A 26,007-nucleotide genomic window follows, 5' to 3' on the forward strand; every position below is an offset into this window, starting at 1 on the left:
AAGGGTATGTTCTATATTGAAATAAACATGTCACTTAATACAACTTCTTGGGTATTGGATACCGGATGTGGATCTCACATTTGCAATGATTTGCAGGTGATGACAAGAAGTCGCAGGCTTAGAATGGGTGAGACCCAGCTGAGGCTCGGGAATGGTTCCAGAGTTGAAGCTACGGCCATTGGAGATGTTTGTTTGACTTTGCAGAACGGTTTTAAATTATTGTTAAGAGATGTTTTATTTGTGCCAGATTTAATTAAAAACATTATTTCTATTTCTATGCTTGATAGAGATGGTTATTCTTGCAATTTTGTGAATGGGATTTGCAATATTTACAAGAATGAATGTTTAATTGGAAATGGACAACTTGAAAACGATCTATACAACTTAAAACTAAAAGACGTTCCAGTGAATTATGTTGATAAACCGGCGACAACAAACAAAAGGAAAATCGATAGTCAAAACCCGGCAAACCTTTGGCATGCTAGGCTAGGTCATATTTCCTCAAGGAGGATGAACAAGCTAGTGGGAGAGGGCATGTTTGATATGTCTGATATTAATTCTCTACCTACTTGTGAATCCTGCCTAAAAGGAAAAATGACTAAATCTCCTTTTAAGGGGAAACCTGAGCGTAGTCAGAATCTGTTGGATTTGATCCATACAGATGTTTGTGGTCCATTTAGAGTAGGGACTCAACATGGCCACACCTACTTCATTACCTTTACTGATGATTATTCAAGGTATGGGTATTTATATTTAATGAAATATAAGTCTGAAGCATTTGAAAAGTTCAAAGAATTCAGGGCTGAAGTAGAAAACAAGCTAGGTAAAAGTATTAAAGCACTTCGATCGGATCGAGGTGGAGAATACTTGAGTACCGAGTTTTTGGACTATCTGAAAGAGAATGGGATTCTCTCTCAGTGGACTCCTCCTATGACACCACAGCTTAATGGTGTATCGGAGCGTCGTAATCGAACTTTGTTGGACATGGTTCGATCTATGATGAGCTTCACTGAGCTTCCACCTTCGTTTTGGGGCTATGCGCTTGAAACGGCGGTATTGTTGTTGAACAACGTCCACACTAAAGCAGTGGACAAAACACCATACGAGTTATGGAATGGCAAAGCTCCTAAGTATTCGTACTTGAGGATTTGGGGATGTCCTGCTTACGTGAAGCGGACAGTGGGAGATAAGTTGGATAGTCGATCCAGCTTATGTTATTTTGTAGGGTATCCGAAGAATTCAATCGGATATTATTTCTATTATCCTGCTGAAACAAAGGTGTTTGTTTCTAGGAATGCCACCTTCTTGGAGAAGGAGTTCTTATTGGATAAGAAAGGCGAGATGATGGAACTCGAAGAAGTTCGAGAAGAACCCGAAATACAAAATAACGATCCTACACCTCAGGAACCATTGCTGGACACGCCTGCACCTAGAAGATCCGAAAGGACTTCTAGACCTCCAGTTCGATATGGTCTTCTTCTTGAAGGGGATCAAGATGAACCCGACATTGGATGTGATCCAAGAAACTTCAAGGAAGCAATTTCTGATGCGGATTCGAATTTATGGCTTGAAGCTATGCAGTCAGAATTGGATTCGATGCATACAAATCAAGTTTGGTCTTTAGTAGATCCTCCCGATGGAATTGTTCCGATAGGGTGCAAATGGATCTACAAAAGAAAGCTTGGGCCTGATGGTAAGGTATTGACCTACAAGGCGCGATTGGTGGCTAAAGGTTATACTCAAAGGCAAGGAGTTGACTATGACGAAACCTTTTCACCAGTTGCAATGTTCAAGTCCATAAGAATCCTGATTGCCATAGCTGCATGGTATGACTATGAGATATGGCAAATGGATGTGAAGACTGCTTTTCTTAATGGAGACATTAAGGAAGAAATCTATATGAAGCAGCCTGAGGGGTACACATCCATGGGAAGCGAGCATAAGGTATGCAAGCTTCAGAGATCAATTTATGGTCTAAAACAAGCATCAGGAAGTTGGAACCAGAAATTTGATGAAACAATAAAAGATTTTGGTTTCATCAAGAACCCGGAGGAACCTTGCGTGTACAAGAAAGTAGTTAAGGATGCGGTGACATTCTTAGTACTTTATGTTGATGACATCCTACTCATTGGGAATGATGTAGGGATGTTGCAGTCAACAAAGATATGGTTATCAGGTAGATTTTCGATGAAGGATTTGGGAGAGGCATCCTACATTCTTGGGATACAGATCTATAGAGATAGGTCTAAGAGAATGATAGGACTCACTCAATCAACCTACATCGATACCATATTGAAACGGTTTTCAATGGATGGGTCCAAAAGAGGACATCTACCCATGTGTCATGGAGTTTCTCTATCCAAGTCTATGTGTCCCAAGACTGATGCAGAGATAGAGGATATGACACATGTACCATATGCGTCAGCTATAGGTAGTATCATGTATGGGATGATATCTACCAGACCGGATGTAGCATTTGCTCTGAGTGTCACGAGCAGATATCAGTCTAATCCTGGTCAAATGCATTGGAAAGCCGTGAAGGACATTCTTAAGTACTTGCGAAGGACTAAGAATATGTTCATGGTGTATGGAGGACGAGATCTCAAATTGGAAGGCTATACCGACTCTAGCTTCCAAAGTGATGTGGATGACTCGAAGTCAACCTCTGGATTTGTGTTCATGCTCAATGGCGGTGCTGTCTCTTGGAAGAGTTCCAAGCAGGACACCACAGCGGATTCCACCACTGAGGCTGAATACATTGCAGCATCAGCTGCTGCTAAAGAGGCCGTTTGGATGAGGAAGTTCGTCCAAGAGTTGGGCGTTATTCCTGAATTTGTTGGTCCAGTCCCGGTGTACTGTGACAACACGGGTGCCGTTGCTCAAGCAAAGGAACCAAGGTCTCATCAAAGATCCAAACACGTACTGAGGAAATACCACATAATCCGGGAGATTGTGGAAAGAGGAGACATCATTGTCGAACGAGTGGCCTCTGCAGACAATATCGCTGATCCGCTTACTAAGCCCTTGCCAGGACCATTGTTTGACAAACATCGCGAAGCAATGGGTCTACGTAGTATGACTAGTTGGCTATAGGGCAAGTGGGAGATTGTAAGAGTGGGTGCCCAGTGAGCCAACTGTGTGGCTATGGGCTTTGATGACTCTTTGTATAAACAATCTTTTGTTTAATATTATTTACACTTTTATTAATGGCAATGACTTTATATTACTTCATATTGTTATATTGTGATATACTATTGTTGTTTTGATAAAGACCTTGAATATACTATAGTGTATGTAAGATGTGGTAGAACATGGGGATGTCTATCATGAAATACATCTTATAGTCACTGTATATTCTAAAACCGTTCCTAGTCGATTAAGCCGTCCGATAATAAGGATAAGGATCGCTCGAGTTTGAGACTAGCATTTGCGATGCGGAGTACCACGTTTCATTGGTAGGGAACATGGAGATGTTCGAAGCATGCAAATTGATATTCATAGGATGAATAATCGAACTACCCTATCCGGACTTTCCAAGTGGTTATCACTTATCGAGTGGATAAAGTCCGCGGTTTTGGTTGTACACCATTAGTCCTTACGACTTGAAACATCATGGAGACTCTATATGCTAGTGATGTGCTTTGACTCGTTTACCGACTCTATGGGGGTCATCAGGTGTCGAGATTGGGTACAGTTACGACACATATAGGAGTCAATGCATTGTTGTCAAGGATTCACCACATACTTGCGAGTGTGGATATCCTATGCGATCTGAGGAGATATTAGTGTGACAAATCTCTGGACAGAGTACTTGATGTGATTTAAGAAATGGTTTCTTAGTAGCACATGCGATGTCACTAATTTGATCTTCAAGATGTATTGCATAGTTATCGAATCTTGAGCGACTCTCGATATACCAATGGTTGTTGATTCGATCGGGATATATGGATGAAGGGACCGTACTGTACGCTAACCAAAATCTACTGATTCTTGTAGGCACTATCAGTGATACCTAGGGAATCATGGGGCGATGTTGCTATGTTGGAAAACTGGCGAGTTCCCAGACCAATTACGATTGATACCCGGTGCAGCGGAAGTTTAAAAATTTTTCATGGAACGTTTCCATGGTATGGGTATCAACCGTTCATCGATTGAATTACGTGTGTGTAAAATTTAAATAACAATTTAAATAAATTTTACCTCAAATCTCGCAACGAGATTAATGGACACCAACAGAACAATTCTGCTCTTGTTGTCTCTCCCTGGAACCGATGAACGCCTTCAATCAGGTCCACGAACAGAGGTTTAATCCCTCTGATAGATTGCACTAGAAAATCTATCAGAAGTTTTCTGCGAAGAGAATACACGAATTTGATTCGTTATTCCTTACTGCGATTCAAAATCACAGACCGGAATTTTCTCTGACAGAGTAGGGAGGGGGCGGCCAAAAAAACGTTTTGAGAGGCTAGGGTTTTCGAAAAATTGCTCTCAAAATAATGACCTGTTGTGTGTAATTTCTGTACTGAAATAACTTATTTATAATGCAGGCCACTAACACCTTAGGGCCCATTAGTCATAAGCTGGGGCCCGACAAGCAAAGCCCGCTCGTTCAGAAATTAATATAAAATTCATCGTGACTCCGATTGATGAAACGATTTCACCAATGTGCACAGAAACCATTTCTGCACGTTTTAAAGTCAAAATAAATTTTCCTGAATCCGAATTCAGTGGTTTCCAAAAATGTCCATCCCTATGTCATTTTAGGAAATCCTACTCCCTTACTCTTATTTAAGAAGTCCAACTCCTTAGTTCATTAAATTTAACTCTTTAAATTTAACTATCTCAACGGGGATTAAAACTCCATTACACTGTGTGACCCTCAATGGTTCAGGGATACAGCTAGCCGTGGGCTCACAACTCCTTGTGACTCGGAACAACACTTTCCGACTTGCCCAACGAATCATGGTAAAGCGCCTAGCAACATCGCCCCATGATTCCCTAGGTATCACTGATAGTGCCTACAAGAACCAGTAGATTTTGGTTAGCGTACAGTACGGTCCCTTCATCCATATATCCCGATCGAATCAACAACCATTGGTATATCGAGAGTCGCTCAAGATTCGATAACTATGCAATGCATCTTGAAGATCAAATTAGTGACATCGCATGTGCTACTAAGAAACCATTTCTTAAATCACATCAAGTACTCTGGCCAGAGATTTGTCACACTAATATCTCCTCAGATCGCATAGGATATCCACACTCGCAAGTATGTGGTGAATCCTTGACAACAATGCATTGACTCCTATATGTGTCGTAACTGTACCCAATCTCGACACCTGATGACCCCCTCAGAGTCGGTAAACGAGTCAAAGCACAGTACTAGCATATAGAGTCTCCATGATGTTTCAAGTCGTAAGGACTAATGGTGTACAACCAAAACCGCGGACTTTATCCACTCGATAAGTGATAACCACTTGGAAAGTCCGGATAGGGTAGTTCGACTATTCATCCTATGAATATCCATTTGCATGCTTCGAACATCTCCATGTTCCCTACCAATGAAACGTGGTACTCCGCATCGCAAATGCTAGTCTCAAACTCGAGCGATCCTTATCCTTATTATCGGACGGCTCAATCGACTAGGAACGGTTTTAGAATATACAGTGACTATAAGATGTATTTCATGATAGACATCTCCATGTTCTACCACATCTTACATACACTATAGTATATTCAAGGTCTTTATCAAAACAACAATAGTATATCACAATATAACAATATGAAGTAATATAAAGTCATTGCCATAAAAGTGTAAATAATATTAAACAAAAGATTGTTTATACAAAGAGTCAACAAAGCCCATAGCCACACAGTTGGCTCACTGGGCACCCACTCTTACAATCTCCCACTTGCCCTATAGCCAACTAGTCATACTACGTAGACCCATTGCTTCGCGATGTTTGTCAAACAATGGTCCTGGCAAAGGCTTAGTAAGTGGATCAGCGATATTGTCTGCAGAGGCCACTCGTTCGACACTGATGTCTCCTCTTTCCACAATCTCCCGGATTATGTGGTATTTCCTCAGTACGTGTTTGGATCTTTGATGAGACCTTGGTTCCTTTGCTTGAGCAACGGCACCCGTGTTGTCGCAGTACACCGGGACTGGACCAACAAATTCAGGAATGACGCCCAACTCTTGGACGAAATTCCTCATCCAAACGGCCTCTTTAGCAGCAGCTGATGCTGCAATGTATTCAGCCTCAGTGGTGGAATCCGCTGTGGTGTCCTGCTTGGAACTTTTCCAAGAGACAGCACCGCCATTGAGCATGAACACAAATCCAGAGGTTGACTTCGAGTCATCCACATCACTTTGGAAGCTAGAGTCGGTATAGCCTTCCAGTTTGAGTTCTCGTCCTCCATAAACCATGAACATATTCTTAGTCCTTCGCAAGTACTTAAGAATGTCCTTCACGGCTTTCCAATGCATCTGACCAGGATTAGACTGATATCTGCTCGTGACACTCAGAGCAAATGCTACATCCGGTCTGGTAGATATCATCCCATACATGATACTACCTATAGCTGACGCATATGGTACATGTGTCATATTCTCTATCTCTGCATCAGTCTTGGGACACATAGACTTGGATAGAGAAACTCCATGACACATGGGTAGATGTCCTCTCTTGGACCCATCCATTGAAAACCGTTTCAATATGGTATCGATGTAGGTTGATTGAGTGAGTCCTATCATTCTCTTAGATCTATCCCTATAGATCTGTATCCCAAGAATGTAGGATGCCTCACCCAAATCCTTCATCGAAAATCTACCTGATAACCATATCTTTGTTGACTGCAACATCCCTACATCATTCCCAATGAGTAGGATGTCATCAACATAAAGTACTAAGAATGTCACCGCATCCTTAACTACTTTCTTGTACACGCAAGGTTCCTCCGGGTTCTTGATGAAACCAAAGTCTTTAATTGTTTCATCAAATTTCTGGTTCCAACTTCTTGATGCTTGTTTTAGACCATAAATTGATCTCTGAAGCTTGCATACCTTATGCTCGCTTCCCATGGATGTGTACCCCTCAGGCTGCTTCATATAGATTTCTTCCTTAATGTCTCCATTAAGAAAAGCAGTCTTCACATCCATTTGCCATATCTCATAGTCATACCATGCAGCTATGGCAATTAGGATTCTTATGGACTTGAACATTGCGACTGGTGAAAAGGTTTCATCATAGTCAACTCCTTGCCTTTGAGTATAACCTTTCGCCACCAATCGCGCCTTGTAGGTCAATACCTTACCATCAGGCCCAAGCTTTCTTTTGTAGATCCATTTACACCCTATTGGAACAATTCCATCGGGAGGATCCACTAAAGTCCAGACTTGGTTAGTATGCATCGAATCCAATTCTGATTGCATAGCTTCAAGCCATAAATTCGAATCCGCATCAGAAATTGCTTCCTTGAAGCTTCTTGGATCACATCCAATGTCGGGTTCATCTTGACCCTCTTCAAGAAGAAGACCATATCGAACTGGAGGTCTAGAAGTCCTCTCGGATCTTCTAGGTGCAGGCGTGTCCAGCAATGGTTCCTGAGGTGTGGGATCGTTATTTTGTATTTCGGGTTCTTCTCGAACTTCTTCGAGTTCCATCATCTCGCCTTTCTTATCCAATAAGAACTCCTTCTCCAAGAAGGTGGCATTCCGTGAAACAAACACCTTTGTTTCAGCAGGATAATAGAAATAATATCCGATTGAATTCTTCGGATACCCCACAAAATAACACAAGCTGGATCGACTATCCAACTTATCTCCCACTGTCCGCTTCACGTAAGCAGGACATCCCCAAATCCTCAAGTACGAATACTTAGGAGCTTTGCCATTCCATAACTCGTATGGTGTTTTGTCCACTGCTTTAGTGTGGACGTTATTCAACAACAATACCGCCGTTTCAAGCGCATAGCCCCAAAACGAAGGTGGAAGCTCAGTGAAGCTCATCATAGATCGAACCATGTCCAACAAAGTTCGATTACGGCGCTCCGATACACCATTAAGCTGTGGTGTCATAGGAGGAGTCCACTGAGAGAGAATCCCATTCTCTTTTAGATAGTCCAAAAATTCGGTACTCAAGTATTCTCCACCTCGATCCGATCGAAGTGCTTTAATACTTTTACCTAGCTTGTTTTCTACTTCAGCCTTGAATTCTTTGAACTTTTCAAATGCTTCAGACTTATATTTCATTAAATATAAATACCCATACCTAGAATAATCATCAGTAAAGGTAATGAAGTAGGTGTGGCCATGTTGAGTCCCTACTCTAAATGGACCACAAACATCTGTATGGATCAAATCCAACAGATTTTGACTACGTTCAGGCTTCCCCTTAAAAGGAGATTTAGTCATTTTCCCTTTTAGGCAGGATTCACAAGTAGGTAGAGAGTTAATATCAGACATATCAAACATGCCCTCTCCCACTAGCTTGTTCATCCTCCTTGAGGAAATATGACCTAGTCTAGCGTGCCAAAGGTTTGCCGGGTTTTGACTATCGATTTTCCTTTTGTTTGTTGTCGCCGGTTTGTCAATACAATTCACTGGAACGTCTTTTAGTTTTAAATTATATAGATCGTTTTCAAGTTGTCCATTTCCAATTAAACATTCATTCTTGTAAATACTGCAAATCCCATTCACAAAATTACAAGAATAACCATCTCTATCAAGCATAGAAATAGAAATAATGTTTTTAATTAAATCTGGCACAAATAAAACATCTCTCAACAATAATTTAAAACCATTCTGCAAAATCAAACAAACATCTCCAATGGCCGTAGCTTCAACTCTGGAACCATTCCCGAGCCTTAGCTGGGTCTCACCCATTCTAAGCCTGCGACTTCTTGTCATCACCTGCAAATCATTGCAAATGTGAGAACCACATCCGGTATCCAATACCCAAGAAGTTGTATTAAGTGACATGTTTATTTCGATATAGAACATACCCTTTGCAGTTCCCAACTGCTCAAGATACTCCTTGCAGTTGCGCTTCCAATGACCCGGCTTCTTGCAGTAATGGCAAACATCCTTGGATTTTCCATCGTTTGAAGCCTTTGTCTTTTGCTTCTTCTCGGGTTCCACTTTCTTGGGTGGGGCAGAACGTTTCTTGCCCTTCATACTTGGCCCCTTCTTAGCAGAAGATGAGGAGCCCACCAAGAAAGCTGGCTTATCCTTCTTAAGTGTGGATTCATATGTAACGAGCATATTGACCATCTCTTCAAGGGTGGCCTCTATCTTGTTCATATTAAAATTTATCACGAATCCATCAAATGAAGAAGGAAGAGATAGAAGCAGCAAGTCCACATTGAGTTCATGCTCCAACACCAAATCAAGGGTCGCTAACTTCTGTATGAGCCAAATCACTCGTACCCCATGATCACGGACCGAAGTCCCTTCACGCATGCGGCACGTCATCAACTCCTTAACAGTAGAGAACCTTTCAGCCCTCGACTGAGCCCCAAAAAGTTCCTTGAGTTGCGTGTGAATGTCAGCAGCATTCACCGTGTCCTCAAATCGCCTCTGGAGTTCATCAGACATCGAGGCTTGCATATAGCATTTGGTCTTGATGTCATGGTCACACCATGCATCAAGTTTGGCCAATTCCTCCGGACTTATGTCAGCTGGTGCTTCCTTCGGAGGTGCTTTCTCTAACACGTAGAGCATTTTCTCCGAAGTTAAGACAATCTTCAACTTCCGGAACCATTCCGTATAGTTGGCGCCAGTCAGCTTGTTTTGTTCGAGGATCGAGAATAAAGGATTTCGCGAATTCATTGTGTGAAATACTGAAAAGGAAAAACAGACATATATCAATGATTGTTTAACAATTTACTAAGACATAAAATAGGCGAATTTAATTTTATGAATCTCACTCCCACTATTTTAACGATTTCACCACCCTCTAGTGAAAACGGGAAACTTTTTCCTTAGTGAGAACATGGAGTCCAATTGACAAACTTATGGTCCCGAATAATATCAGCCAACCATAATTCTCAAAAGGTAGAGCCCAATTGCTTCCAAAGCAACCCCCATGTATTTACCTCATGTCCAATAAGGGCCCAATAATATGACGCCGTTTAAAGTGACATGTCAAGATGACCCATCAATATTAAGTTGTGATGGACGGTCGCCATGTGGATCCCCCAATAATATGAGCCGATCCCATGGGAGTTCCACCCAACTTACAACATTTGTCGATCCAATGTACAGCTTTCCGACGAACGGGCCCCCCCAATAATATGAGCCGGACCGTATCCGCGGGTAGCATCACATACATTGACCGTTGATGGAAGGTAGGAACATTTAAACAATATTTAAATTTCCTTTATTTATCTTGATATAAATTTTAAATCATATTTAAAATGAGGGATTTTATTTATAAAAATATTTGTCTCATCATTTTTAATTTATTGCATGCATTGCCGGATTCACGCAATTTATGTCTAAACATGCATACAATCATAATATCACATATTATATAGGATGATCGATTCCATTTCTAATTGACCCGTGGTTGCCAATCACGGGTCTTAGTCCAATCCTAGGTAATATGCAGTATGCAAATGCAATCCTATTACATATGCTTCCAATTTACATTTCTTCAGTCTTCATTGTCTGCTGGGCCCACCATCTTCAAATCTTGATCTCCCACTAAATCTAATGTATTTACAATTAAATAACAATGACAAGTAGGGGATACATTTTTAGGGGGTGGGAACGGGCTATAAACCAAGCCCACTTTTATTACATATGACATTCATATCGGGCCATAAACCAGGCCCATTAATAAAACCAACAACAATAAAGACAAAATGTAAATTCCTAACATACACCTACAAAATTGGTCATGGCAATCGATCATCCTTATCCAATAACATTTAATTCAAAATTAATTTATTGGATAACATGCTGTGGCAATTCAAATTTAAACAAGATAAAATCATATTTTATATATAAAATCACATTTCACATATAAAATCATATTTTATCTCCATATCAAATAAAATCATATTTTATCTATAAAATCCAATTTTACAAATAAAATCATATTTTATCTAATATATCATAAGATCATATCTTATCATCAATTGTACCAAAATAATTGATTTCAAAATTCAATTTACGGATAAAATATTAAAATTTTCCAAAAATTCAAATTTATCCAAAATCAATTTTAAAATTTACGGACTCGAACAATTCGATCCGAAATCTCGTGAACCAATCAAAAACAATTTTTGACCGGACCAAAAATAAAATTTTAAATATTAAAATTAATAAAAAAAAATTAAAAAATTAATTTTTCCCGCGGGCCACCCGGGACACTCCCGGGTCGGCCCGCACCCGGGGCGCGGGCCGGGGCAGCCCGGCTGCCCCCTTAGGGCAGCGCCTGGCGCCGCCCCTGGGCGGCGCCGTGCGCTGCCCTGGGCGGCGCCGAGCGCCGCCCCTGGGCAGCGCCGAGCGCTGCCCTGCGCAGCGCCCAGCGCTGCGCTGGGCAGCGCACAGCGCTGCCCTGGGCGGCGCCGTGCGCCGCCCTGGGCGGCGACGGTCGCCGCCTTGGGCGGCGCTGTGCGCCCCCTTTGGGCGGCGCCGTGCGCTGCCCGGGGCAGCAACAATTGCTGCCCCACCGGGCAGCGATCCAATCGCTGCCCGGGTTTTGCCCCGAAAAAAAATTTTTTTTTTATTAAAAATATTTATTTTGTTTCATAAACCGAGACTCAAAATTTTGTACAATTGATTATTCAATCGATTGATCTGAGCAACCTGGCTCTGATACCACTGTTGGAAAACTGGCGAGTTCCCAGACCAATTACGATTGATACCCGGTGCAGCGGAAGTTTAAAAATTTTTCATGGAACGTTTCCATGGTATGGGTATCAACCGTTCATCGATTGAATTACGTGTGTGTAAAATTTAAATAACAATTTAAATAAATTTTACCTCAAATCTCGCAACGAGATTAATGGACACCAACAGAACAATTCTGCTCTTGTTGTCTCTCCCTGGAACCGATGAACGCCTTCAATCAGGTCCACGAACAGAGGTTTAATCCCTCTGATAGATTGCACTAGAAAATCTATCAGAAGTTTTCTGCGAAGAGAATACACGAATTTGATTCGTTATTCCTTACTGCGATTCAAAATCACAGACCGGAATTTTCTCTGACAGAGTAGGGAGGGGCGGCCAAAAAAACGTTTTGAGAGGCTAGGGTTTTCGAAAAATTGCTCTCAAAATAATGACCTGTTGTGTGTAATTTCTGTACTGAAATAACTTATTTATAATGCAGGCCACTAACACCTTAGGGCCCATTAGTCATAAGCTGGGGCCCGACAAGCAAAGCCCGCTCGTTCAGAAATTAATATAAAATTCATCGTGACTCCGATTGATGAAACGATTTCACCAATGTGCACAGAAACCATTTCTGCACGTTTTAAAGTCAAAATAAATTTTCCTGAATCCGAATTCAGTGGTTTCCAAAAATGTCCATCCCTATGTCATTTTAGGAAATCCTACTCCCTTACTCTTATTTAAGAAGTCCAACTCCTTAGTTCATTAAATTTAACTCTTTAAATTTAACTATCTCAACGGGGATTAAAACTCCATTACACTGTGTGACCCTCAATGGTTCAGGGATACAGCTAGCCGTGGGCTCACAACTCCTTGTGACTCGGAACAACACTTTCCGACTTGCCCAACGAATCATGGTAAAGCGCCTAGCAACATCGCCCCATGATTCCCTAGGTATCACTGATAGTGCCTACAAGAACCAGTAGATTTTGGTTAGCGTACAGTACGGTCCCTTCATCCATATATCCCGATCGAATCAACAACCATTGGTATATCGAGAGTCGCTCAAGATTCGATAACTATGCAATGCATCTTGAAGATCAAATTAGTGACATCGCATGTGCTACTAAGAAACCATTTCTTAAATCACATCAAGTACTCTGGCCAGAGATTTGTCACACTAATATCTCCTCAGATCGCATAGGATATCCACACTCGCAAGTATGTGGTGAATCCTTGACAACAATGCATTGACTCCTATATGTGTCGTAACTGTACCCAATCTCGACACCTGATGACCCCCTCAGAGTCGGTAAACGAGTCAAAGCACAGTACTAGCATATAGAGTCTCCATGATGTTTCAAGTCGTAAGGACTAATGGTGTACAACCAAAACCGCGGACTTTATCCACTCGATAAGTGATAACCACTTGGAAAGTCCGGATAGGGTAGTTCGACTATTCATCCTATGAATATCCATTTGCATGCTTCGAACATCTCCATGTTCCCTACCAATGAAACGTGGTACTCCGCATCGCAAATGCTAGTCTCAAACTCGAGCGATCCTTATCCTTATTATCGGACGGCTCAATCGACTAGGAACGGTTTTAGAATATACAGTGACTATAAGATGTATTTCATGATAGACATCTCCATGTTCTACCACATCTTACATACACTATAGTATATTCAAGGTCTTTATCAAAACAACAATAGTATATCACAATATAACAATATGAAGTAATATAAAGTCATTGCCATAAAAGTGTAAATAATATTAAACAAAAGATTGTTTATACAAAGAGTCAACAAAGCCCATAGCCACACAGTTGGCTCACTGGGCACCCACTCTTACATGCTAGGTGCTTTACCATGATTCGTTGGGCAAGTCGGAAAGTGTTGTTCCGAGTCACAAGGAGTTGTGAGCCCACGGCTAGCTGTATCCCTGAACCATTGAGGGTCACACAGTGTAATGGAGTTTTAATCCCCGTTGAGATAGTTAAATTTAAAGAGTTAAATTTAATGAACTAAGAAGTTGGACTTCTTAAATAAGAGTAAGGGAGTATGATTTCCTAAAATGACATAGGGATGGACATTTTTGGAAACCACTGAATTCGGATTCAGGAAAATTTATTTTGACTTTAAAACGTGCAGAAATGGTTTCTGTACACATTGGTGAAATCGTTTCATCAATCGGAGTCACGATGAATTTTATATCAATTTCTGAACGAGCGGGCTTTGCTTGTCGGGCCCCAGCTTATGACTAATGGGCCCTAAGGTGTTAGTGGCCTGCATTATAAATAAGTTATTTCAGTACAGAAATTACACACAACAGCTCATAATTTTTGAGACAGAAAATCGAAACCCTCTTCTCTCTCAAAGAATTTTCGGCCGTCCCCCTTTTGCTCTGCCCGAGAAATTTCGGTCTGTGATTTTGAATCGCAGTCAGGAATAACGAATCAGATTCGTTTAATCTCTTCGCAGAAAACTTCTGACAGATTTTCTAGTGCAATCTGTCAGAGGGATTTAAACCTCATTCGTGGACCTGATTGAAGGAGTTCATCAGTTCCTGGGAGATACAAGAAGCGCAGAGAAATCTGTGTGGTGTCCATTAATCTCGATTCGAGATTGAAGGTAAAATTTAATTAATTGTTATTTGAATTTTACACACACAATAATTTAATCGTTGAATGGTTGATACCCACACCATGGAATTGTTCCATGATAAAAATTTTAAACTTCCGCTGCACCGGGTATCAATCGTGATTGATCTGAACGCCAGTTTTTTTTTCCAACACCCTTAGCCACAAGTTGGCTCACCGGGCACCCACTCTTTCACTTGATGATTGAAAGAGCACCACGGGTGGTTGTTTCTACTTGGGTAATAACTTAGTATCTTGGTATAGTAGAAAATAAAATTGTATTTCTCCTTCTACTGCTGAATCTGAATATGTGGCAGCTGGAAGTTGTTGTTTACAAATCTGTGGATGAATCAAAAGTTAGAGGATTATGGCATTAAAAGTGAAATTCTCATAGTATACTGTGATAATTCAAGTGCTATTGATATATCCAAAAATCCAATACAACACTCTCGAACCAAATACATAGACATTCGACATCACTTCATTCGAGATTTGGTTGAGAAAGACATGATCTGCATGGAGTTTATTGGAACTAATAACTAATTAGCTAATATCTTCACAAAAACATTGGACTTTGAGAGATTTTCCAACCTTAAGAAATCTCTCTGCATGTGTGCACTGTAATATTACATAGATGTTTTGTACAGTGTTGCCAACACTTGGGACAACACCTAACATGCATGAACATTCTTAGGACCTCTTAGGCATATTGAATTCATTCATGCATACTATTTTGTGAAGTGTTTGATACTTTGTGCCTGTAGATCAGTATACACTCAATTTATGTGAAAAATTATTTTTACAGCCTAATATTTTCCTTTGGAGCTCTGACTAAATTACTAATTAGTTGAGGGATGTTTGTGTATTCCATAAACTTGTCCCATGTGAAAAGTGATTTCGCAAATTCAGAAGCTCACCTTGATGTATAACTCAAAGACAATCATCTTGATCATCAAGCTTGAATTGAAATCAGAATAAAATGGAAAAAGCTACCAAAAGAAGTCCTGGGGATACCGTTCTTTTAGTGTGCAGGCTACCACTTCTGTAGAAATTATTCTAAATGCCTGATTGTGTGAAAACTTTCTGGAAACTTGAGTGTTGTTGTAAGATGTGCCCAACATTATGGATAACACTTCACCCGTAAACATTCATATACATGTGTTAGCCTTTTATTTCATTGTTACACTCTGTTTTAGGCATAATTAGGATATGCATAGTTATTTTGGTGAAAATATTGCGCTAAAAAGTTTGAAGTTCGAAATATGCAAAATTAAGTGATTCGCCCTAACCACTAAATTTTTGAATTGTATAGTGATTGAAAGTGTCTTAGTAGGAGGTGTATATTAATTTGCTTCATTTATTACCTTAATTCAAAATTTTTTTGCCAATTTAGTTTCAAAAATCCTTTTAACCATTGGGTAGTTGTTACCATTAGGGTACAATTATTACGGGAGAACAATTAGGATGTGTAGGGTTTACTGTTGAGATTCAATCTTATCATCAAATTTTATCCTTTATTATCTCTTTTCAATCACCTCAATCTCAATTCTACAGTATTCTCTCGGCCCTTTCATGTAGTAGCCCATAACCAAAATCAGTAATTAAGGAATTAATCATAATTACTTGGATAGAGTTCGAAAGCTCCGAAGGTGAGTTCGGAGGCATGACGTGTGGCAAGATCGGAAGCTCCAATAAGGATCGAAAGCTCCGATCACCCCTATCCGAAGTCAAGAAGTGATATTTTGACACGTGGCAGATCAGGATCTTCGGAAGCTCCGATGGCAGGATGGGACGTTCTGATCGAGGTTCGGACGTTCCGATCGAGGATCGGAGGCTCCGATCATTCTCTATAAACAGAAGGCCGAGAATTCATTTTCATTTGCCAATTTCGGATTTCCTCTCTACTCTAGTTGTATTCGAGTTGTTCCAGCCTTCCTAGGCTTGACCCAGGAGTTGTCGAGGCGTTCGATAGTCATAGCGGAGTTGTGCCCAAGTTCTGGAGGCATCGACATCAAAGGGCTAACGACGGACAAAGGTATAGCTTTTGCTTCCTATAAATATTTAGGAGTATGCTTTAGCTTAGTTAAGGCTTTTAGAGCGCTATAATGATAGTAGTATCATTTGGCAGTGTAGCGCGGATTATAGGCGTGGACCTAGGGCTGATAGCACTTGCCTAGTATTTGAGGTACGAAAGTACTGTTCGAGATATTCTGACTGAGTATGCATGTATTATGTGACTGCATGGTTTATATGTCATTGATTTATGCTGCATTCATGTGCATACTGAGCTATCTCCTTCGAGATGTCTGTTAGTAGGGTTTTTCCCTATCCTGTTAGTGGATGAACTTTCATCGATTTGGGTCCGGCATATCCACTTGTATTTCGGTATGGGAGCCACCTCCTGAAGCGACGGCACAGCGTGCTACATACCAAGGCCCGATCTGTCTCTGTTATCTGATCCTTGACCTCGAGTTTATAGGGAGTTCACTTTGCATGCATGTATACTCATACTCTCGTACTGAGCGTTTTATGCTCACGGCTCGTACTCTGTTTTCTGGACACCCTATTCCATGGGGCAGGTTTGCGATTGGACGAGGTGGGTGAATCCAAAAGGGGCTAGTCAGTGGTTGGACAGTTGGAGCTTCGTCTAGGTTTTATTTTATTTTGGGTTGATACAGCTATTCGATTTGGTTGTATAATATTCGGATAAATTACAGATTCCTTTCCTTGGGATTATTTATGTTTATGGTTTCCGCAAGATTATTCTGATATCTTTTTAATTAAGTTAATTGCATGCCTAAGTTCTGTTTAGTAGGTGATCCAGGTAAGGGTCACTACATTTATGGTATCAGAGCATGCAAAGTATTCTTGGGATTTAGATTCTACATAAGATCACCGTTAGGTTAATTTTGTAGATGGCAGATCGTGACGACCAGAGTTCTCATGGCAGTATTGGTGGGCGTTGGGGTGATGCCGATCGGGAGCCTCGTCGGGAACGCCGCCATCGTCATCAAGATGAGGACCGTTTCAGTGTACGTCGATTCTTGCAGATGGGGCCTAAGCCCTTGGTTGGAGGAGAGTCTCCGGAGGATGCGGAGAACTGGTTAGACCGCATGGAGATGACTTTTCAGACTTTCCAATGCACCGAGGAGCAGAAGATGGAGACCCTTGGTTATCTTTTGGATGGACGTGTGCGCAGGTGGTGGAGGTTTACTTCTGCACCTTTTGTTGCGGCGAGAGAAGTGGCCACCTGGGCCGAGTTCCGCACAGCTTTTCAGAAGCTGTATTTTCCTCCTGCACTCCGTCAGTCGAAGGCGGGTGAACTATTGAGTCTACGACAGGGAGCCATGTCTATTGATGAGTATCAGCAGAAGTTCTTTGATCTGCTATCCTATTGCCCCGAGATTGCTGACAGCACTGGGATGAAGTATAATCTGTTCCTTCAGGGCCTTAACCCTGAGATCCATGACCGTGTGGCGGTTGGCAACGACATGTCCTACGAGGGTTTGGTGAGCCGATGACACCAGGCGGAGGACAGCATTCGGCGGAACAGGTCTTTCCCTCAGTCGAGGCCTGCTAGTTCTTTGGGTCCCCGTGCCCAATCTTTCAAGAAGTCTGGATCTACTTCTTCTTCCTCTGGTGCTGGTGTTGTCCGTTTTTGTAAGAAGGACAAGTATGATCACTGTGGGAAGAACCATCCATCCGACAAGTGTCGTAGAGCTTCTGAAGCTTGTTTCCGCTGTGGAGAGACTGGTCACATCCGGAGAGATTGTCCACTATCTGGGGGAGGCGGTTCTGGTTCTGGTTCAGGATCTAGTTTTCAGGCCACCGTTCAGTAGAGGTCGCAGGGACAGCTTGCTGGGAGTTTTCATTTGAGGCCACGAGCTTCTGGCCAGGTGTTTGCCTTGAGACATGATCAGGCAGTGGAGGAGAATGAGAAAGTCATCGCAGGAACATTTCTGCTTTATGGTATACCTGCTCTTGTACTTATTGACACTGGTGCATCTCATTCCTTCATTTTTGCACATTTTGTTAAGAGGCATAAGTTACCATGCATTGCACTAGAATTAGTGATGTCTATTTCTACTCCGACGGGCCAATCTGCTTTGGCTAAGAGTCTAGTGATGGGTTGCCCTTTAGAGTTCGAAGGGAACATTCTGTTAGCAAATCTCATGGTCCTGGCAATGGATGACTTTGATTGCATTCTGGGAATAGATGTGTTGACTACCTATCGGGCTTCAGTGGACTGCTATCAGAGATTAGTACGCTTTCATTCGGAGGGGAGTGAGAACTGGTTTTTCTATGGTAAGGGAGCGTGACCCCCGATGCCTTTGGTATCAGCTTTGAGAGCATGTCGAGCTCTAGAGTCTGGCGGGGAAGGATACCTTATCTACGCAGTTGATTTGTCCGCTGAGAGTATTGGGATAGAGAGCATTCCTGTTGTGGATGAATTCCCAGATGTATTTCCTGATGAGATTCCGGGTTTTCCTCCTGCTAGGGAAGTCGAGTTTGGCATAGAGTTGATGCCGGGTACTTCACCTATTTCTCGAGCACCGTATCGTCTGGCTCCGTCAGAGATGCGTGAGTTGAAAAATCAGATACAGGACCTTTTGGACAAGGGGTACATTCATCCTAGTGTATCTCCTTGGGGAGCTCCTGTTCTTTTTGTAAAGAAGAAGGATGGGTCGATGCAGCTGTGCATTGACTATCGGCAGCTGAATCGAGTCACTGTGAAGAACAAGTATCCGTTGCCTCGTATTGATGACTTGTTTGATCAGCTGCAGGGTACGTCAGTTTACTCCAAGATTGACTTGAGATCTGGTTATCATCAGTTGAGAGTCCGTGATCAGGACGTAGCCAAGACTGCATTCCGTACTCGCTATGGGCATTACGAATTCCTAGTGATGCCATTTGGTTTGACTAATGCGCCGGCTATATTCATGGATCTGATGAACCGCGTCTTCAGGGAGTATTTGGACAAGTTTGTCATGGTCTTCATTGACGACATCTTGGTGTATTTGCGTAATATGGAAGAGCATGTTTCTCACTTGCGGTTGGTACTGCAGACTCTTTGGAATGAGCAGATGTACGCCAAGCTGAGCAAGTGTGAGTTTTGGATGGATTGAGTGGTCTTTCTTGGCCATATCATATCCAGGGAGGGGATTTCTGTTGATTCAAGCAAGATTGAAGCGGTACTTAATTGGTCGCGTCCAACGACAGTTGCTGAGATCCGTAGTTTTCTGTGTCTAGCAGGGTATTATCGTCGCTTCATTCTGAACTTCTCTCAGTTAGCTCGACTTTTGACGCAGCTTACCCGCAAGGGTGTGGACTTCGAGTGGTCCTCCGAGTGTGAGGAGAATTTCTGTGAGCTTCGACGGCAATTGACTTCTGCGCCGGTGTTGGCATTACCGTCAGGATCTGGAGGGTATGTGGTATACACTGATGCTTCTCTTCAGGGGTTAGGTTGTGTTCTGACTCAGAATGGGCATGTGATCGCATACGCTTCTAGACAGCTGAAGATTCATGAGGACAACTACCCAGTCCATGATTTGGAGTTAGCAGCCATTGTGTTCGCTTTGAAGATTTGGCGTCATTATCTGTATGGCGAGAAATTTGAGATCTTCACCGACCATAAGAGTCTCAAGTATTTGTTCACTCAGGCGGAGTTGAACATGAGGCAGAGACGTTGGATGGACTTGCTTAAGGACTATGATTGCGAGATTAAGTACCATCCGGGAGCTGCTAATCTCACCGCTGATGCTTTGAGTCGCAAGGTGCGACTATCCGCACTTCAGACTTGTTCGATGTCTAGTGCGATCAATGATTGTTGTAATTCAGGATATACCTTCAAGCATAAGAAAGGAATGCAGAGTATCCAGATGTTTGCGATACAATCTGAGCCAGCTTTGTATTCGCGGATTCGAGATGCTCAGATGTCTGATTCGAAGACCCAGCGTTTAGCTCGTCTAGCTAACGAGGGTAGCTCGTCTGGATTTCATTATCAGTCAGATGGCTTTCTGTGTTTGTCTGGTAGGCTTGTGATTCCGCAGGATGAAGAGTTGCGAGAGGAGATTTTGTCTCAGGCACATCTCACTAAGTTGAGTATTCATCCTGGGAGCAACAAGATGTACAAGGATCTACGTACTCTTTTCTGGTGGAAGGGAATGAAACGCAGTGTTTATCAGTTTGTTTCGAGATGTTTGGTGTGTCAACAGGTCAAGGCAGAGCACCGACGACCTGGAATATTGCTTCACAGTCTGCCTATTCCTGAATGGAAATGGAATTTTATCACAATGGACTTTGTGACCCATTTGCCGGTATCCCCGAGGAACTGTGATGCTATCTGGGTTGTGGTGGACCGACTCACCAAGTTAGCGCATTTCATTGCCTATAGCCGGGAGTACAATGTGGATCGTACGGCTCGGTTGTACATTCAGGAGATCATTCGACTTCATGGAGTGCCTGTGAGCATTGTCAGCGATCGGGACCCCAGGTTCACTTCTAGATTCTGGGGGAGTGTTCAGCGTGCGATGGGTACTACTCTCAGTTTGAGTACTGCCTATCATCCGGAGACTGATGGTCAGTCAAAGCGCACTATCCGTACTTTGGAGGATATGCTTAGAGCTTGCGTCATGGATTTTGGTTTAGCCTGGCAGGATCATTTGCCGTTGATCGAGTTCGCGTACAACAACAACTATCATACTAGTATTGGGATGGCACCTTTTGAGGCGTTGTACGGGCGACGTTTTCGTACTCCACTCTTCTGGGAAGAAGTGGGGGAGAGACAGGCTAAGGGACTAGAGTTTATCCAATAGGCAATAGACATTGTTGATCAGATCAAGAAACGGATTAAGACTGCACAGGATCGTCAGGCCAGCTATGCTAATACCAAGCGTAGGCCTTTGCAGTTCGATGTCGGGGAGAAAGTGTTTCTGAGAGTGTCACCTTTCCGCAAGATTCTCAGATTTGGCCTTAATGGCAAGTTGTGTCCCAGGTTTATCGGTCCGTTTGAGATCTTGGAGAGCATTGGCGATTTGGCTTATCGACTAGCTTTGCCACCGCATCTTTCCAGTATTCACGATGTGTTCCACGTATCTCTGTTGCGACGGTATGTGGCGGATAAATCTCATATTTTGCAGCGGTCTGAGGTTCAGGTGAGCAAGGATTTGACCTATGTTGAGAAACCTATTCGTATCCTGGATTATAAGGATAAGGTTTTGCGGAACAAAGTCATTCTTTTGGTTTTAGTTCAGTGGCAGCGCCGAGGCACTGAGGAAGCTACTTGGAAGCTTGAGGACAGGATGCGTGAAGACCACCCTAAGTTGTTTTGATGTCATTCTTTAGTTGTATTCAGTTGCAAAATCTGAAAGAGTGGGTGCCCAGTGAGCCAACTTGTGGCTAAGGGCTTTGATGACTCTTTGTATAAACAATCTTTTGTTTAATATAATTTAAATTTTTTTAATGGCAATGACTTTATCTTTCTTCATATTGTTATATTATGATATACTATTGTTGTTTTGATAAAGACCTTGAATATACTATAGTGTATGTAAGATGTGGTAGAACATGGGGATGTCTATCATGAAATACATCTTATAGTCACTGTATATTCTAAACTGTTCCTAGTCGATTGAGCCGTCCGATAATAAGGATAAGGATCGCTCGAGTTTGAGAAGCATTTGCGATGCGGAGTACCACGTTTCATTGGTAGGGAACATGGAGATGTTCGAAGCATGCAAATGGATATTCATAGGATGAATAATCGAACTACCCTATCCGGACTTTCCAAGTGGTTATCACTTATCGAGTGGATTAAGTCCGCGGTTTTGGTTGTACACCATTAGTCCTTACTACTTGAAACATCATGGAGACTCTATATGCTAGTACTGTGCTTTGACTCGTTTACCGACTCTATGGGGGTCATCAGGTGTCGGGATTGGGTACAGTTACAACACATATAGGAGTCGATGCATTGTTGTCAAGGATTCACCACATACTTGCGAGTGTGTATATCCTATGCGATCTGAGGAGATATTAGTGTGACGAATCTCTGGCCAGAGTACTTGATGTGATTTAAGAAATGGTTTCTTAGTAGCACATGCGATGTCACTAATTTGATCTTCAAAGATGTATTGCATAGTTATCGAATCTTGAGCGACTCTCGATATACCAATGGTTGTTGATTCGATCGGGATATTTGGATGAAGGGACCGTACTGTACGCTAACCAAAATCTACTGGTTCTTGTAGGCAGTATCAGTGATACCTAGGGAATCATGGGGCGATGTTGCTAGGAGCTTTACCATGATTCGTTGGGCAAGTCGGAAATCGTTGTTCCGAGTCACAAGGAGTTGTGAGCCCACGGCTAGCTGTATCCCTGAACCATTGAGGGTCACACAGTGTAATGGAGTTTTAATCCCCGTTGAGATAGTTAAATTTAAAGAGTTAAATTTAATGAATAAAGAAGTTGGACTTCTTAAATAAGAGTAAGGGAGTAGGATTTCCTAAAATGACATAGGGATGTACATTTTTGGAAACCACTGAATTCGGATTCAGAAAAATTTATCTTGACTTTAAAATGTGCAGAAATGGTTTCTGTGCACATTGGTAAAATCGGTTTATCAATCGGAGTCACGATGAATTTTATATTAATTTCTGAACATGCGGGCTTTGCTTGTCGGGCCTCAACTTATGACTAATGGGCCCTAAGGTGTTAGTGGCCTGCATTATAAATAAGTTATTACAGTACAGAAATTACACACAACAGGTCATAATTTGAGACAGGTTTTTCGAAAACCCTAGCCTCCTCTCTCTCAAAGTGGCCGAACACCCTCCCTTCTCTGCGTGAGAAATTCCGGTCTGTGATTTTGAATTGCAGTCTGGAATAGCGAATCAAATTCGTTTATTCTCTTCGTAGAAAACTTCTGATAGATTTTCTAGTGCAATCTATCAGAGGGATTAAACCTCTATTCGTGGACCTGATTGAAGGAGATTAAAGTTCATCAGTTCCAGGGAGAGACAACAAGAGCAGATTAAATCTGTTGGTGTCCAGAATCTCGATTCGAGATTAAAGGTAAAATTATATAATAGTTATTTAATTTTACACACACTTATAATTTAATCGTTAAACGGTTGATACCCACACTATGGAATTGTTCCATAATAAAATTTTTAAACTTCCGCTGCACCGGGTATCAATCGTGATTGATCTGAGATCGCTGCCCGGTGGGGCAGCGACAGTCGCTGCCCCGGGCGGCGCACGGCGCCGCCCAAAGGGGGCGCACGTCGCCGCCCAGGGGCGGCGCTCAGCGCCGCCAGGGCAGCGCTCGGCGCGGCCCAGGGCAGCGCACGGCGCTGCCCAGGGGCGGCGCCAGGCGCCGCCAGGGCAGCGATTGTCGCTGCCCTAAAGTGGCAGCCGGGCTGCCCCGGCCCGCGCCCACGGGTGCGGGCCGGCCCGGGAGTGTCTCGGGCGGCCCGCGGGAAAAATTATTTTTTATTTAAATTAATTTTAATGTGTTAAAATATTATTTTTGGTCCGGTCAAAAATTGTTTTTGATTGGTTCACGAGGCATCGGATCGAATTGTTCGAGTCCGAAAATTTTAAAATTGATTTTTGGATAAATTTGAATTTTTGGAAAATTTTAATATTTTATCCTTAAATTGAATTTTGAAATCAATTATTTTTGGTACAATTGATGATAAGATTTGATCTTATATATATTAAGTAAAATATGATTTTATCTATAAAATTAGATTCTGTAGATAAAATATGATTTTATTTAATAAAAGGTAAAATATGATTTTATATGTAAAATATGATTTTATATATAAAATATGATTTTATCCTGTTTAAATTTAAATTGCCATATGCATGATATCCAATAAATTAATTTTGAATTAAATGTTATTGGATAAGGATGATCGATTGCCATGACCAATTTTGTAGGTGTATGTTAGGAATTTACATTTGTTTTATTGTTGTTGGTTTTATTAATGGGTCTGGTTTATGGCCCAATATGAATGTCATATGTAATAAAAGTGGGCTTGGTTTATGGCCCGTTCCCACCCCTAAAATGTATCCCCTACTTGTCATTGCTATTTATTGTAAATACATTAGATTTAGTGGGAGATCAAGATTTGAAGATGGTGGGCCCAGCAGACAATAAAGACGAAGAAATGTAAATTGGAAGCTAATGTAATAGGATTGCATTGCATAATGCATATTACCTAGGATTGGACTAAGACTCGTGATTGGCAACCACGAGTCAATTAGAAATGGAATCGATCATCCTATATATAATATATGATATTATGATTGTATGCATGTTTTAGACATAATTGTATGAATCCGGCAAGCATACAATAAATTGAAAAATGAGACAAATTTTCATAATTAAAAATCCCTCATTTTAAATATGATTTAAAATTGATATCAAGATAAATAAAGGAAATTTAAATTTGTTTAAATGTTCCTACCTTCCATCAACGGTCAATGTATGTGATGCTACCCGCGGATACGGTCCGGCTCATATTATTGGGGGGCCCGTCCGTCGGAAAGCTGTACATTGGATCGACACATGTTGTAAGTTGGGTGGAACTCCCATGGGATCGGCTCATATTATTGGGGGATCCACATGGCGACCGTCCATCACAACTTAATATTGATGGGTCATCTTGACATGTCACTATAAACGGCGTCATATTATTGGGCCCTTATTGGACATGAGGTAAATACATGGGGGTTGCTTTGGAAGCAATTGGGTTCTACCTTTTGAGAATTATGGTTGGCTGATATTATTCGGGACCATAAGTTTGTCAATTGGACTCCATGTTCTCACTAAGGAAAAAGTTTCCCGTTTTCACTAGAGGGTAGTGAAATCGTTAAAATAGTGGGAGTGAGATTCATAAAATTAAATTCGTCTATTTTATGTCTTAGTAAATTGCTTAAACAATCATTGATATATGTCTGTTTTTCTTTTCAGTATTTCATACAATGAATTCGCGTAATCCATTATTCTCGATCCTCGAACAAAACAAGTTGACTGGCGCAAACTATACGGAATGGTTCCGGAAGTTGAAGATTGTCTTGACTTCGGAGAAGATGCTCTACGTGTTAGAGAAATCACCTCCGAAGGAAGCACCAGCTGACGTAAGTCCGAAGGAATTGGCCAAACTTGATGCATGGTGGTGTAAGAGTGGGTGCCCAGTGAGCCAACTGTGTGGCTATGGGCTTTGTTGACTCTTTGTATAAACAATCTTTTGTTTAATATTATTTACACTTTTATGGCAATGACTTTATATTACTTCATATTGTTATATTGTGATATACTATTGTTGTTTTGATAAAGACCTTGAATATACTATAGTGTATGTAAGATGTGGTAGAACATGGAGATGTCTATCATGAAATACATCTTATAGTCACTGTATATTCTAAAACCGTTCCTAGTCGATTGAGCCGTCCGATAATAAGGATAAGGATCGCTCGAGTTTGAGACTAGCATTTGCGATGCGGAGTACCACGT

Source organism: Henckelia pumila, chromosome 4 (assembly GCF_033568475.1).
Source record: "Henckelia pumila isolate YLH828 chromosome 4, ASM3356847v2, whole genome shotgun sequence".
Taxonomy (NCBI): Eukaryota; Viridiplantae; Streptophyta; class Magnoliopsida; order Lamiales; family Gesneriaceae; genus Henckelia; species Henckelia pumila.